At 37.6% G+C, this 16,230-nt stretch overlaps 1 long non-coding RNA gene across 1 annotated transcript; it reads right to left on the reverse strand.

Annotated features, from left to right (window-relative positions):
• Positions 1–4,096: 4,096 nt before the first annotated feature.
• LOC131074950 (uncharacterized) lies at positions 4,097–7,699 on the reverse strand. The gene is made up of 4 exons (XR_009113147.1): positions 5,698–7,699; positions 4,853–5,010; positions 4,597–4,730; positions 4,097–4,494 (listed from the first exon to the last, which is right to left on the reverse strand). It is a non-coding gene; the product is annotated as an uncharacterized LOC131074950 (long non-coding RNA).
• Positions 7,700–16,230: the final 8,531 nt, after the last annotated feature.

The raw sequence follows: 16,230 nt of genomic DNA on the forward strand, positions 1-16,230 counted from the left end.
TGGCACGAAATTTGGAGGATAAGATGGTTTTTAGGATTTTCACTCTGGACCCTTTGGAAGGGTCAGGAGCAAAAATCTTGTTTTGAGCTCATTTCCTCATTCTTTCAACTCCAATCCACCTCCAAGACCAAGGACACCTCGCCTCACTCTTATCTAGGGCATAAAAAACCAAAAACCTAACTTGTCTTGCAAAGAAAATAGGTGATTCTAGAAATTTCGCTTTGGACCTTTTGGAAGGGTCAAGAACGAATTTCTCATTCTTGACTTGGTTCTTCATCCTTTCCATCTCATTCTTCATTACAAGACAAAAATTCATCGCCTTCACCCAAGGAACAAAGTCTAAAGCCTAAGCAAGGTCAAAAAAATAGGTTTGCAAGGAATTTCGCTATGTACCCTTTGGAAGGGTCAGGAGCGAAATTCACCCTCTTGGACAAAATCCTCTCTCTTCAACACTTCAAACATTCTCCAAGGCAAAAAACATGTCCAATCTTCCTTTCATCATGCCTTGGATGTCAAAATTTGGTCAAACAATGAAGGGAATGACGTCGAGGATTTTCGCTCTGGACCCTTTGGAAGGGTCAAGAGCGAAAATCATGATTTAGACTAGATTGTTCGTTTTTCAAACTTCAATCTTGCTTTGGAAGCAAACATAGATCATTTTCCACTTAAGGAACAAGGTTTTAAGCCCATTCAAGGTAGCAAATGAGGTTTATAGTGAATTTCGCTCTGGACCCTTTGGAAGGGTCAAGAGTGAAATTCATCTCTTAGGCAAAATCTTGATCATCCAAAGCATCCAACTCCCTCTCAAGGCAAGAACATACCAATTCATCCTCCATCATGTCAACACCTAGCCAAAACAAGGAAGAAAACAAGAGCTATAAGGATTTTCGCTCTGGACCCTTTGGAAGGTCAGGAGCAAAAATCATGTTTTTGACCTTTATTCTTGATTTTTCCAACTTTAATCTTCTTTGGAAGGCAAACATAGGTCGCTCTTCTTGAATCTCCATCTTGGTCCTCACTTTGGCAAAGGGGAAAAGGAGTGTTTTCAAGAATTTCGCTTTGGACCCTCTGGAAGGGTCAGGAACGAAATTCATCTTTTAGTCTAGAATCCTTCATCTCATCCACCTTTAGTTACTCCCTAAGACTAGAACATGTCAAAACGCTTCCATACATGCCTGAGGAACTATGAACTTGGCCTTGATAAGTGAGAAATTGGGGTTTAAGGGGATTTTCGCTCTGGACCCTTTGGAAGGGTCAGGAGCGAAATCCCTATCCTTGGCTAGTTCCTCACCTAGGTTCACTTCATTCTCCTCCAAACTTGGTCAATTCAACTTCCTTCCATTGCAATCCAAACAATCCACCACCCAACTGGCACTAGACGAGGTTAAACTAGGTTTTTAAGGCCAAAGGAAGGCAAAATGGAGGATTTCGCTCTGGACCCTTTGGAAGGGTCAGGAGCGAAATTCTCCTCCCAAGTTGATTTTCATCATCTTAAGGTCTAAAAACTCATCTTCAAGGCAAATATGTATCAAAACATACCAAGCCAGGCCTTAGAAGTTCCAAACCCGATCAACCTAAGGAGCAAAATAGAGGAAATATGAATTTCGCTCTGGACCCTTTGGAAGGGCCAGGAGCAAAATTCATATTTTGAGCACATTTCTCCATTCTTTCAATTCCAATCCACCTCAAAAGGCAAGGATACGTCACCCCACACCTACCTAGACCATAAAAATCAAGAATTCGACCATCCTCAAGGGAAAAAAAGTGTCCTTGAAGAATTTCGCTATGGACCCTTTGGAAGGGTCAGGAGCGAAATTCTCATTTTGAGCTAATCTTTCACTTGCTTCCTCCTTTTCACGCCTTGGACATACTTCGTTAAGCTTCCTTCCATCATGACCATGCAAATTTATCCTTTAGGTCAACATATAGCTCCAGTTTTTGTAGAAAATAGGGTTTTACATGAATTTCGCTCTGGACCCTTTGGAAGGGTCAGGAGCGAAATTCCTCCTTGAGCTCAAGTCCTGGCTTCATTTTCTCCTTTCTTCATTTACACAAGTATTTTTACCTTCATTCAATCCTAGGAAAAAGTTAGCTCAAAGCCTAGGTTAAGGTGGAGTGTCCTGTGGAGAAATTCGCTCTGGACCCTTTGGAAGGGTTAGGAGCGAAATTCCTCTTTGACGCCTAATTCACCTCCTTTTCCACTTGACTTTGCCCTAGGCTGGGTCCTTTATCCATTTCCTTCCATGTCCTAGCCAAATTTGCCCCACTCAAACCCTCAAAAGATAAAATTCCCTCATCAAGATTGAATGACCTCCAGACACCATAAGCAACAAGAGCAGAAATTAAGCTTAAGAGAGACTTTCAAAGAAACCCTAATTCTGGAGCATCGCGGACTCACCCTGACTTAAGCAAAGCCCGTTATCCAGTGATCCCCCTGACAACACTCATCATTCAAAGGCTAACAGACAAAACCCTAAAAGACCTAGAAAACAAACCCTAGAAAGCAAAAAGCAGGGGTCCCCATTGGCAATGGGGTGATGTGAGAATATGTCACAACAGACGGATGGAGCTCGAATTTTGCAATAAGCTTGGGAATGGAAAAATAAGCACTTTGGAAAAAGAATCAAGTTAAAATCATTAACAGTTTGAAAGTTATTCAAGTTTCCGTTTCTCGAAAAACCAAAAAAAATCTTCCAAGTCAAATTTGAGGCATTAAACGGCTCCAAACGGCCCCGAAAAGGGCAAGATAGCATATTCTTCACTCAAAGACCAAGATAATCTTTTAGAGAAAGGCCTCAATCCCCAAACTCTTCATCATTTTAGCTACCCTTTTCCCTATTATGAAACATGTCTCAAAATCAGATTAGGTTACTTTGGAAACAACATCCCAAAAATGGATAGATGCACTGTCCCACAAGGCCAATTAGGCCACTTTTCCAAAGCAACTACCCTCTAAACACTCTTCCAAACCAAAATTCTTCCTTCAATAGCCTAGGCAGGATTCAAATAGACAAATTCCACAATTTTTATCAATGGGAACCCTCACAAATTCACCCAACACACCAACCTCACTTTTAGGCCTTCTAGGTTTGCTTACAATGAGGGTTTATTGGAAGTCTTATCTCCAAATCTCAAACCACTTTGCCAATACCTCAAACATGTCAAAATATGTCTCATGCTTCACAAACTTTCACCCACTCAGTAACAATGTTCTTTCATCCAAACCCTACATGAAAGCATCAACTTTCACCAAAACAAGACATAGAATGCACCTAGAGCATCACCACGTTATTGGCAAATGGGCTCCCCTACTCCTGACAACCCCTCAAACACAAAGTTTACAATTGTGTGAGCCATTCCACTGAGTTACAGCATGGTACAATGGGTGGAAGGGCTTAAAAGTCCATGTTTCACTCTCAAACCCTTGAACCTAGGTTTACAAAGGCAGATTTCAGAAAAATTGCTATAACTTGCACTAAACCAAAATTCATGAGGAATAAACACTGCAAAGGGACTGTTAATGTAAAAATCTGGAAATTGCAGTCATTAAAATGATCATAACTACTTCAAATTTGAATGAATTTTAATGCCACAACAGCCAAAATGAAGGTAGTTCACTGCTCTAGCACATCCAATTGGTTTCAAATCAAAACATGATGAATTTCATACTAAAAAATGAAGAGAAACAGACTACTACACCCAAAAATGCATAAAAACTTCAACTTTCATTAGCAAAATTTCCAAAATTCCACCATCCAACCTTGGATGGCATGCCATTGGTTTATATATATACCTAACCAAGTGGGTTACATCCTCAAACTGCCATAACCTAACTTTCAACCACATTCCAAAAAGTTGCTTTCAAAAGTTGCAAAAATTGTCATAAAAACAATGACAACTTTTTGCAACTTTTACATTTTAAACCATATGGACCCCAAACTTTCCAAATTGGGTCTCAATACATCAAAATGGCCTCAAATGGCCTTATTTGCATAAAAGAACACAAAACAAACATAAAATTCAAATTTTGACCTTTTGGACCACAACTAGGTAACTAGGGTGCTCCTGCACCACGGTATGGGTGCTCTTCACAATAGAATAGAATCAGCCAAATTTCTATTATGTCACGAGTCATATGTTGTAGATCTTGACACATTGCATTACACCAGTCAGTTTTTATATTTTGGTACTTCCTAAAGACACTTACCTACTGGTAGATGCATTTGAATGCAAGGACTTGCTTTCATCTTCTACATTTGAGATGAACAACTTTTCTTCTTTTCTTTACGTTCCTTGATTTGTATGCAAAATCACGACCATAATTGCCATTTACACTTGAAATTCAGTTAGCACTGAATGCTAATTAAAGGAAAGTAACACATTATAGCTTACCTTTCTTATGTTTGTAAGGAGCTTCATATGTTGCTCGGGCATCACACATTTAACAGCCTCTAGACCATATTCTCGTACCAGCATTTCAAACAGCAACCTGATCTGTGATAAAATCAGCAAAAACAAAAAAATTTGCTGGCTATAAGATCCGATAACAGCAACAGATTAAACATAACATCAAAAACACAAGTTAATAAAGAAAACCTTTGCTTTGAATGGAATTTTTGAGTCATCTGACTTAAGCAATACACCCTCTACAATACATTTTAGAATTTATATGCTTTTCCAGCTCCACTCCAATAAGTGGCTATAACCACTTTCATTAGTCCCGAAGTTGCCTGAAAAGCATTTCCAAAATATCCATAAGAATGCTTAGAAATACATGTGCAGCAAATGGATGAATAGATGGCTGGCGTCTTAGACTTCATACCGTATGTGGGCTCAGACAAGTATAACTTACTTTGATAACTTCCATGTTATTACTTTGCAAAAGCATATGCACAGATAGAAGTAAGTTGGGCACTGTCAAGCAGAGATCAGATAACTCAGTAGATCAGCCATAATAGTCAAGTTACTGCTACACTCATCATATGTGGTGTCAGCGAGACACCCAAGAACCTGCAATATAAGATTTATTTTTTATTGTAACTTAAAGGCGTCTATCTAGTAAAGCGGGCTTAAAAGTAAGTGCTGTCACAGAAGGTACTCATATACAAACACCTCCATCTTTAATAAAACTTTCAATATACAGATTACCAAAATTGATTAGATTCATGTAAGGGCTGAATAGACATTCAAAACCAGCAACCAAATAATGCACATAAATGATTGCATCAGAAATCTCATGATAATGTTTAACGATGTTGATGCAATGAATAAGATAATTGAAAGCAAGCTCTTAGAAATCCTTAAATCAAAACAATCTTAGCATAAAGTTTCAATTAGCTCCAAACATTAAGTTTTCTGTTTTGTCCAATCCCAAACAACTTATAAACGAAAAAAGACCTGACATTAACAGTTATTAATCACAAGCATGCTACACAAGGATGGACCTTGGAGGCCATCAATTCTCTTTCAGACATCTGAAAAGTATGGCATCATCAGGGCAGAAGTAGAATCACATAAAAGATAAAATAATCCTTACAATAGGAAGAAATTTGCAAGTCCAATGATATACTTTCAAATATGTGACTAGAAATAAAGCAGAATTTATCTTCAAAAGTTTTTAAACAAGTCATTTGTCAAAAAAGGAAGGCACGAACCAAACAGAGATTCACAACACATAAAAGCCATTATATTCATTACCATGTTAAAAAACTGACGCAGCTTCTCCTTTGAACCTCCATTTTCTGAGTCCTCCAGACAGTGACCAATTTTGACAAGCAGCTCATAAGCACGAGTCCTTGTCTTTTTATTAGATTGGACAAATTATCATAACACAACATTAAATTATGGATATAAGTTCCATTAGTACACGCGCAAAAAAAAACGAATATAAATATAGAACCTAAAAAGGTAGGAAGACGTAATAAATTTTTGGGTTTCACTTAACAATTTACATACCCTTTTCACACTTTTTCCAGGTAAAATAAATGATAGCATTCAAAATAGGGAATGCAACAGTAATTTTCTCATTCATGCAATTTAAAACATAGTCATGGCACAGACTGGAACTTTACTAAACTTATCAACTTTACTTGCCTGTCAAGTAAACTCAGAACTGTAGGGGAAGCTAGAATACAGCGGGAAATTATTTGGGAGAATCACCAAATGTCATGAGAGTGGAGCTGTTTCCCAATTGAAGGTGGAGCTGTTTCCCTCATGAGAGTGGAGCTGTTTCCCAATTGAAGGTCCTGAGGTACAAATCAGGGCTCAGGAAATCCAACTCACAAAGACAAACAAATCAAATATTGACTGATAATGCTGTCTGCTCACAAATGATGAAAAAATTTGGGCACATTAATAGAAATCAGTTTGTCTAAGAAGAAAATAAGTAGAGTTACTTTTCAGGAAAATACCATCTCATTCAGCATGGGCACGTTGCAATTTTTTTAGAGAATTTTACTTTGATAATGCAAGCTAAACTTGAATAGTTATGGGAGGATGTGAATACTTGCTCACTGAAGCATAGGCCTTTGCGCTCTTTCTTGGCCTACATAATAAGAGATTTTAATTGTGATTCTAATGCTCAACTGACATAAATATTTGTACTCCTAGTAACATCTAATAATTAGTTGGGTGTGCGTGCACGCACTCCTTGGCCGGCATAAGAAGAGATTTTCCTTGGAATTCTTAAGCTCAGCTGACCTAAATCACTTGCTTATATATATAAGATTACTCTTTAGTTTGTTATACATTAAAGGTACTTGTATTTAGGTATGGTGTAGGCTACAATGCCTCAAATAGATTTTCTGATGACCAAATATTAACTCCTAATTTCACATTCTCTATACCTACGTTCCAAAAGCTGAATTGAACTTTCCAATGGCTATGGGCAACAGAGATTGTGTGTAGGTTTGGAACAGAATCAGCACCTAGATGCAGGACTGCATAAATGGAAGGCTAGGCCTTCTCATCAGTCAGTTCCTCAAACATGGCTTGTATATGAGATCTCCTAGCTAATTATTGGAATTGACATCATTTTGTTATGTATTCTTGTGACTGAAGATTAAAAAGTGTATCATGCTGAAAGATTTAGATGGGCATGGTTCTAGTACTTTGCATATGACCTTTGATGTTAAAAAAAGTCTAACTGACTTGGCACAGACTACTTTTCTAAATCCAACCCTTCGATTGAAAGTATTCAAGTCCTTGCAGAACAATATAGAATTTAAAAGACAGAGGATGTCACCAAAAAAAGGAAAAGTTGTACATTAATAAATGATAAATCATAGGTCATAGCCGCCACCAAATTTAAAATGAGGCACAATAGACTTTTCAGCTTCTCTCATTTTGACATTTCTAATAGTAAAGCAATGTCAAACATATGTTGAAATTAGCAATAAAAATAGAAAGTGTCATCAATAAATTTAACTAAAGAGAGACAAATATGGTAAGATATGAAAATAAATAAGACTAAACACTAAAATAGAGAAATCAATTTAGACTGACATCTATATTGGATTAAATGAAACTTTTCAATTTTTAAAATGCCTACCATGTTGGATGAAATAATCTAACCTATGTTTTATGATATAGTCCTATATCAAATGGATAAATAAGCAAATTCAGGACCCAAGAGGTTTAATGAGAAAAAATTTACATCTGAGCATAACACATGCCAACCCAATTTGACTTAAAGGCAGGTTACTTACCTCCTTCACTGCAAGAAGTATTTCAACAAGGAGATGCGCAACACCTTCATTTTTCTTCTCTTCATCAGTCTGTGCTCCAGGTCCCACACAATAAACATGGATAACGTAAGATCTATAGTGTTTGTTGTAAACAACATCATAAACCAGAACAGACGCTGACAAATTATGAATGCAAAAAAAATAACAAGCAAAGAACATAACCAATACAAGAAGGTTCAGCAACCACCAACCATTGAAATATGAATGATTTAGTAGTACAAACAATCAAACCGATGCCATCTGGCAGAAAAGTGGCAGGATGCCATTGTCGTGATCAAAAGATCAAATATCTCAACAAAGTTATTTGTAAGAAAATCCTTGTGTTCCTGCAGAATGTGTTTGCCATGGAGCACAGCCAACTATTTTAGGGGCAGCCTTAGAATTTTACCTAAACCCTCTTTGATGTTTCAAATTTTAATATTAAAATAAAATTAATCAAAGTAAATCTTGAAATGAAAACTTTTAATGCCCTGACCTTAAGCCCTAACTATAAATTTTCAGTCTACATGCCTTGTATTTGTTTGCCTCTTTTAAGTGTAAAAATTATACAACAAAAACAGTCTGGACAAAACAAAATTCAAAACCATTTTCAAAATCTTTGGTGCTTTGTATTCCCTCCCTTTAGCGTAAAAATAAGCCATGTTTTTAAAAATTCAAAACCACATTTTCAAAAACTCGGGGAAATAGCACCAAAAATGGGGTGTGTTGCATTAACTTGGGGTTAATCGCAAGATTTTTTATTTTAATGCTACCATGCAACAAGCATCAACTCCAAAATGAAACGAAAAAGATGTGCCCGTAGACAATAGCCATAGCTTTTCTCACAGCCACTACACACAATAAAGCGATTAAAATTGAAGGTCCCATTGAAAATGTGAAACACAATATTTATTGTTAATGCAATTAGTTTGTTCAATATGGCAATAAGCCCACTTCCTATTCAGACTAGTTCCTGAAATTGAGTTATTAGTCTCGTGAAACTACTAATTTTGTTGTTAGGAATTATTTTAGAGAGGTCTCATTGATGTGCTGTTATGAAGACCAATAATTATCCACTATTTCCAATGGTTTCCTGTAAGAAATTTTCTTAAGAAAAATCTCTTCAATATTAATAATTAAAGTCGTAATATAGTCTTTTATGCCTTAGTTAATTTACCCATACATAAAAGGGTATAAAGGACTGAAAGCAAAAGTAACTTTCAATTGTTTGTCCCTTATATAGAAGGCAAAAGAATTGAAAGGAAAAAATAACTTTTAATTGTTTGTCCCAATCTTTACATAATAGGAATTCATAGAAGTCAGTTGTCAACAGTATTTGCAGGACTGTAAAGACAAACCATTATTATAGCACTCTAAAGGATTGGGTTTGACCACAAATTTCTTTGCCCAGACCTATGGTATATGGCATGGTATCAACAATCAAGCACACTGGGGATCCAGAGAAAACCAGATTGTTTATTGAAATAGTGTAATGGACAAAAAAATGCCTGCCACTCTTTTAAATTTGACGATAAGGTGCTAAAGAGATGGCAGTTCAACTTTTCATGGTGTCAATCCAAACCCCTTGTGTACTTTGAAGACATTAGCCTCAAAGTTTGACCAATAGAGTATAATGCAGCAGCCAGTTTCTAACCTAAACATGCTTCTACAATTCAAACCCAATTGTTATGGAGCAAAGTAATTGACCTGAATCCTCAGAGTGGACCAGGAGTTATGAGAAGCTCTCATAAGCATTGGTGATGATGAAAGGTAAAAGGCATGGTTACTAACGTCCTTTGGGTTGCCATGCAGTATGATCCCTTTATAATCATTCACCTCCTTAATCCAAAGGGATGGTTGACATCTTTTTCGAGTCTCCTTGCTTTAGGGAAGTTCCTCAATCAAGGTTTTGGCATGATAACAATAACCTGCCAAATCATTCACACAAAGGGAGAGAGATGGTATCCTCATAAAACAAGTGCTGCAATGGAAATTATCTATGTTACCTTGAGTTTTCCGGGACAAGGACAGCAGGGGACGGGGAGCAGGTTTCTAGGACGGCAATTCTTTTTGCCAATTTTGGGGTTAGCTAGAGGATGGCAAAGGGGATGGCTTTATAGTTTATTAAATATAGGGAAAATTTTAAATGTTCATATGAAAACATGGATAAAGCATGCATATATACATTATATTCATTTGAAAACATGAATATAGAATGCATATAAAAACACTATAGAACCTTAAGTTTTAACATACAACATTTGTGTTCAAAATTCATTGTCAATATACATGTGATATTAAAAAAAAAATAACATACAAAATGCCCAAAGGCTACACTGCTGCCATATAGTTTCATTTTCAATTACGATACAAAAATACAAAAAACAAAGTACACTGCTGCCCCTAATCTGCATCTGCTAACACTGCAGCAAAATCAGAGTCCTCCTTTGTGTCTCTACCACAGTCATTGTCCATGTCCACTTCATCCAACGTTATCCCAACCAATCCCTTGGTGTCTCCTCCTCATCAACTTGGACCACGTCTTCAAGATCAACATCTGACGGCTGCTCCTCTTTCAATGGCTGCTTGCTTCAAACCATCTTGCTGCTCCACTTTTTTCCTCTCATACAAATGATCAAATGAGTCAAAATCTTTTGCCTAATGACTTTTAGGGCGACTTGAGAGGTAGGGGCCCACAAAACAATTAAAACATGTTTTCTTTGCAGCTTGAAAGTGTATGTTTTTAAGCCTCTCTGATGTCGGGGACATCTGGCTGTCCTCAAGATGGCTGGGGGACATCCCCGGCCGTCCTCGAGACGGCCAAGCGCCCCCGGCATCAATGGATGACATTTCCAAAAAAGGGGACGACATTTCCGATTTCAAGTAAAAGGGGGAGCATCAGAGGGCTGTCCCCACATCCCCGAAATGCCCCCAGTACGGGGATGGAGTTTTCAAGACCGGGGATGCACCCTTAGGTTTCATAAGAAATTATTAAAGGTGCTGCTCCAAGACTGCATACATGCCAAACCGATTTCATGGCAAGATAACAAACTTTCAAGTGGATTTATAGCATAAATTCCATGCTTGGTGGAGGCAGCACAAGAACCTGGAAGATATCTGCATTTCTACAATACATGTAATTCCCTACAATCGGCACTGGTCTTCCACAACATCCTTTGCATTTTGATGGTCCTAAGGTAAAGCTCTTTTGGCCCAATATTTTGGTATGTTTTTTTCATTTTTGCAAGTGTAGGAATAAGTTGTTCTAAAACTTAAAGGGGTCTTGCTTTGAACACTACATCGACATCCCCATGCACTAAAAATGGCCTTAACCAAAAACCGTGATGGAAACTAACGGGGCTGTTATGACTGTGAAATCTACCACTCTTGTCATTAATGTAATTGAAAATGGAGATAAAAGGCCCAAAAAATTAAGACAAAAACCCAAAAAGTCTTATTACAAAATATTGAAAAATTTAGATGGGAAAGCTAAAGGACCTAAAAGAGTTCATCCATCGGATGTACTCAAAGTGTAAGCTTACCCAAAACTTAAAGGATTTTGTTGGCTTCTAAGAGATTGAAGAAGGATTGCCACAGCTCTTCAGGTGCATTATGGATATCATGGAGCAAGTAGACGCAAAAAAGACCATTTCAACTTCTACAAGAATACCTAATAATCCACTAATGGGCCTGTTGAAAACTTATGAGAATCCTGGACAAGCAGAATGGGCATGTAATGTCCCCACTTAGGAAGATTCTTCCTTTTGCCCTTAAATCGTAAGTTTAAGGCAACCCGCTAGTAAAATTTATTGTCAACCTGCAATAGTGTTAGTCACCATAGGAAATGTAATTCATAAGACCAATTTATTCTACTAGGTATTGAGCGGTGTTTTGTGACCACACCAACACAGAATAAAGTTTTCCAACGGTCACTTTATCCTCTCTTGATCAAAGTCCAATGTATGCTAAGATAGCGACAAGTTCATACAATTGACTCCAAGGTTCCAATTATGCAATGGATGTGAACTCAGTTGGCTTGATGTGAAATGCTGGTAATCCAAGGGGACTTACACACACTTAAAGAAGATTTAGGCAAATTTGTAACTTAAAAGGATATTCCAAGAATGATTTGGCAATGAAATAACTCTATTTTGGGGACTTTTCAATTAGAAAATGCATAAAATAAAATGGGAAGGGTTTAGAAAGGCTATTCTAATCTAAGAACTCAATGGATAGCAATGCTTCGGATGAGATCAACCACACTTCACTTCGCCACTAGAAGACAACTACATGAAGCGGATGCAATCTTTAGAGGTTGTGTTTGAAAGATTTTAAACCATTGATGAACACCATCAAAGAACAATGTCCATCCCACAATTTAGGTTAAGCACACACATAAAATAGCTCAATCCAACCTTGCATTGTTGATAAAAATCATCTATCAACAAAAGGTATGAGCAAGCTATCTTCACCTTAAAACACTGCAATCAACCTTGTTCATCTAAATGCTTAAAATAAATCTAATTGAGGAAAGTGAAACCATGCAAGCTACAAAATAGAGAAGTGTATACCATCAGAGAACAATATATCATTGTTTATTACTTCAATAGCTTATCGCAACAATTTCATACAATCTCCCCCCTTACAAGTGAAGGGGTGACCCCCTTTTATAGGCCTCCAAGAGAAAAATGGACGGTCTAGATCACAAACCAATCAACGGCCAAGATTAAACATGCAAACCCTAATTAGGGTTTGACCAAAAGATTCAAAGTATGACACCGCATAGTGGGAATAAAAATTAATGATGCATCACGCCCAATATCAATTAATTACCCTTTGCTCAAAATGGCACCCAAAATACATTGATTACCCACTACATTCAAAAAGTCACCCATTATGTAATTAATACACCATCATCTCCAAAACCGGCCACTGTGCATTAAATGCACCACTTCATCCGAATTCGTCCAACCTACAATAAATGCTCCACCATCTCATTATGACGGCCACCATGCACTAAATTAACTGCCACTTGGTCAAAGATTCCCAGCAATGAATGCGTCGTCACTATGCCATCATGACGTTAAAAGATTCTCATCCAAAAATGGACAACCATCATCTCATTCATTAATGGCGAACGCAACGAATATAGTAATGACGGCTTCCAATTCTCCTACGGACACACTTGGCACGTTCTCCATTTTGAATTCCAACAAGGAAATATCCTCTTCACACTTGGAGATTTTCCTGCCTTGGAAGAATTTTAACAATTTTTTCCACTTCAAAAGGAATCCTGTACATCTAGAATTCTAGGAGAGAAAATCATTCTAGAGAGAATTTTGTCTTGAAGGAATTTTCTTGTGTTCTCGTGCATACCTTGTCCTGGAGAAAGATTTTCTGTCAATAGACCATTTTTTCCATGTTTGAAAAATTTTGTCTTGTCCGGAGTTCTGGAGAGAAAATCTTCATACTTCCAATTTTCTATTTTTTCAAAGAATTCTATCTTGAAGGAAGGAATTTCCAACACTTAGCCAATTTTTAATTGTTTCCAAGAATTCTGGAAATTTTTACACTTGGGTGCAATTCAACTATGGTGAAGGAATTTCGTCCTGGGAGGAAAATTCTCCTTGACTAGATTCTGGCGCTCTTCATCTTTCTTGAGCACATTTTTTATGAGGTGAAGGAATTTTATGAAAGCTGGAAATTCCTCCTTCATTAGATTATGGCGCTCTCCACCTATCCTAGAGCACATTTCTGGTGTAGTTGAGGAATTTCCTTCAAGAGGAAAATTCCTCCTCACAATGGTTTTGGCGCCCAACTCTGTCCTTGAGCACATATTGGGAGGAGTGGAGGAATTTTGGAAAATGTTAATTTTCCTCCTTAAATGCATTTTGGCACCCTCTTCTTTGGTTGGGCGGATTATGGCAAGGATGAAGGAAATTTGTGAATCCTCCTTGACTATGATTTGGCACCCATTCCTCATTTGAAGTGCATTTTGATTAGGGTGAAGGAATTTTGACAAGTTTAGAACTTTCTCCCTTTGCCTTGGATTTTAAGCTCATCACCTAGATTTGGACGTCATTTTTTAATTGAGATGGATTTCTCTTGCCTTAGAAGAAATTTTCATGTTTTTCCCACTTTAGGAAAGAATTCCAGACTTGCCACTTTTCTGATTATCTACTTGCTTTTTCAACTTTCCAGATTTGGACTTGGATTTTCAGGAATACTCTACCATCAGTTTCCTAACCACTACCTGAGATGGACCTGCCAAAAATAGACTTACTAAAAATAGTAAGTAGTTCCAAACATCAAATTAGGGCAAACCGGGACAAGGTAACACTAAAAATAGAATTACTAAAAATAGAAACTGCTAAAAATATAAGTTTTTTTAAATGCAAAATTAGGCCAATCCGAGACATAGCGAAACTTAGTAAAAATAGAAAATACTAAGAATAGTTTGTTTAGCCGCAAAATTAGGGCCAATCCGGGACACAATGAAACTTACTAAAAATAGAAACTACTAAAAATAGTGGGTGCTCAGAATTCACTCAAGTTTCACTGGTAGCTTCCTTGAAAGATCTTGACTTCATTGCTAAATTCAAATTTTCCAAAACCCTAAGAAAATGACCTCAAATTTAAGTTTGTAGGGAAAAAACCCTAAAATAGACACAAGTTCCAAACTTAGTCAAGTTTGCTCAAAACAGTTGCAAACTTGATCAAATTTCATCAAAACACTTGCAAACCAAGGAGACCGAAGGGATTGCTGCAAAAAGACCCAAAGGACCAAAACCAAAAGACCAAGAGGACCTGAAAAGTAGGGGATCCCCATTTGGAATGGGGTGATGTGAGATTAGGTCACAACACTAGGGTCAAGATTTAATAACAAATAATTATATCTATTAACAATTGCATCAATGATCATTAGTGACAACATTAAATTATATTGAACTTAATAAATAGACAACATACTTAAATATAGTAATCAACCATATTGAAGGGTGAATGAGAAAACAAGATGAAGTGCCCAAAACATCCCTCATTTTAGCCCAAGGGCGTGACTTTGCACCCCTTGGCCCCAAGTGGCAAGCACTTTGGGTATCCAACATGGGGTGGTCTACTTAGTGGGGAAGTGTTGGCATATGTGCAGAGTTTGATGACATGATGGGATTGTATGTTGTCATTGATGTCAATATGCTGAAGTATGAACTAGTATATTGAAGTAAGCAAACTGGCAAGTGAATCGGTATGATGGTATGAACTGGTATATGCAAAAAAGTGAACCGGTATGTTGGAGTGTGAACCGATATATGCAAAGTTTGTATCGGGGTTTCATTTGATATGACTACCAATTGGTAGTCTCAGCTTCTGTGTGATTCGACCAACGACATCCTGTGATGAGTTAGCATTGAAATGAAGATTAGATCGTGTTGCCACGTGTTGTGACGTATTCACACATCGCCCCATTGCAAATGGGGACCCCTACTTTTTGCTTTCTAGGGTTTGTTTTCTAGGTCTTTTAGGGTTTTGTCTGTTAGCCTTTGCAGGATGAGTGTTGTCGAAGGGATCGTTGGATTTCAGGCTTTGCTTGAGCCCGGGTGAGTCCACAGGGCCCCGGAATTAGGGTTTCTTTGAGAGTCTTCCTTAGGGCCTTGTTTTGCTCTCATTGCTAATTGTGTCTTGCTTTGTGAGTGGATATCATTCTTGAAGGTCCGAGCTAGATCGAGTTGGTGAGTGATGAAGTCTGAAATGTCATCCTGATCTTCAAATGCCCTGAAATTTGGCTAAGTCTGGAATGTCCTGATCCTGAAATTTGGCTGTCTGGAATATCCTGATCCTGAAATTTGACTGTCTAGAAAACTGAAGAATCCTCCAAAAACTAGATTTTGCAATATAACTCCTGGAGGTCCGAAACCACTCTCAAACATCCTGAAAGTATATATGGAATATAACTTAAAGTATAAGAAAGCTTCTTTCTTATACTTAAATGTTGTATTCCATAAAATGATCCTGACGGAGAGTCCAAAATGTCAAATTTCGCTCCTAACCCTTCCAAAGGGTCCAAAGCGAATTTCGCTCCTGACCCTTCCAAAGGGTCCAGAGCAAAATTCTCCATAAGACATTCTACTTTGACCAAAAGCTAGAACTAACGCATTCCCAGGCTTGAATGAAGGCAAAAGTACTTGTTTGAATGAAGAAATGCAAAAAAATGAAGTCAAGATCATGGCCTAAGGTGAATTTCGCTCCTCTCCCTTCCAAAGGGTCCAGAGCGAAATTCTTATTTCCTCTATTTTTTCTTCTTAGCTTGACCAAGTTTGTAGACTTTTGAGGCATAATTGAGAAGGTTTGATGCAACTTTGCCTTGGAGAGGAGATTTTAAACCTTGGGATGATGGATTCTAGCCTGGGAGAGGAATTTTGCTCCTGACCCTTCCAAAGGGTCCAGAGCGAAAATCCTTATAACTCTCATTTTCCTTCCTTGTTTTGGATGGGCGCTAGTTTATTAGGCT

This window comes from Cryptomeria japonica, chromosome 2 (genome assembly GCF_030272615.1).
Source record: "Cryptomeria japonica chromosome 2, Sugi_1.0, whole genome shotgun sequence".
Classification (NCBI taxonomy): domain Eukaryota; kingdom Viridiplantae; phylum Streptophyta; class Pinopsida; order Cupressales; family Cupressaceae; genus Cryptomeria; species Cryptomeria japonica.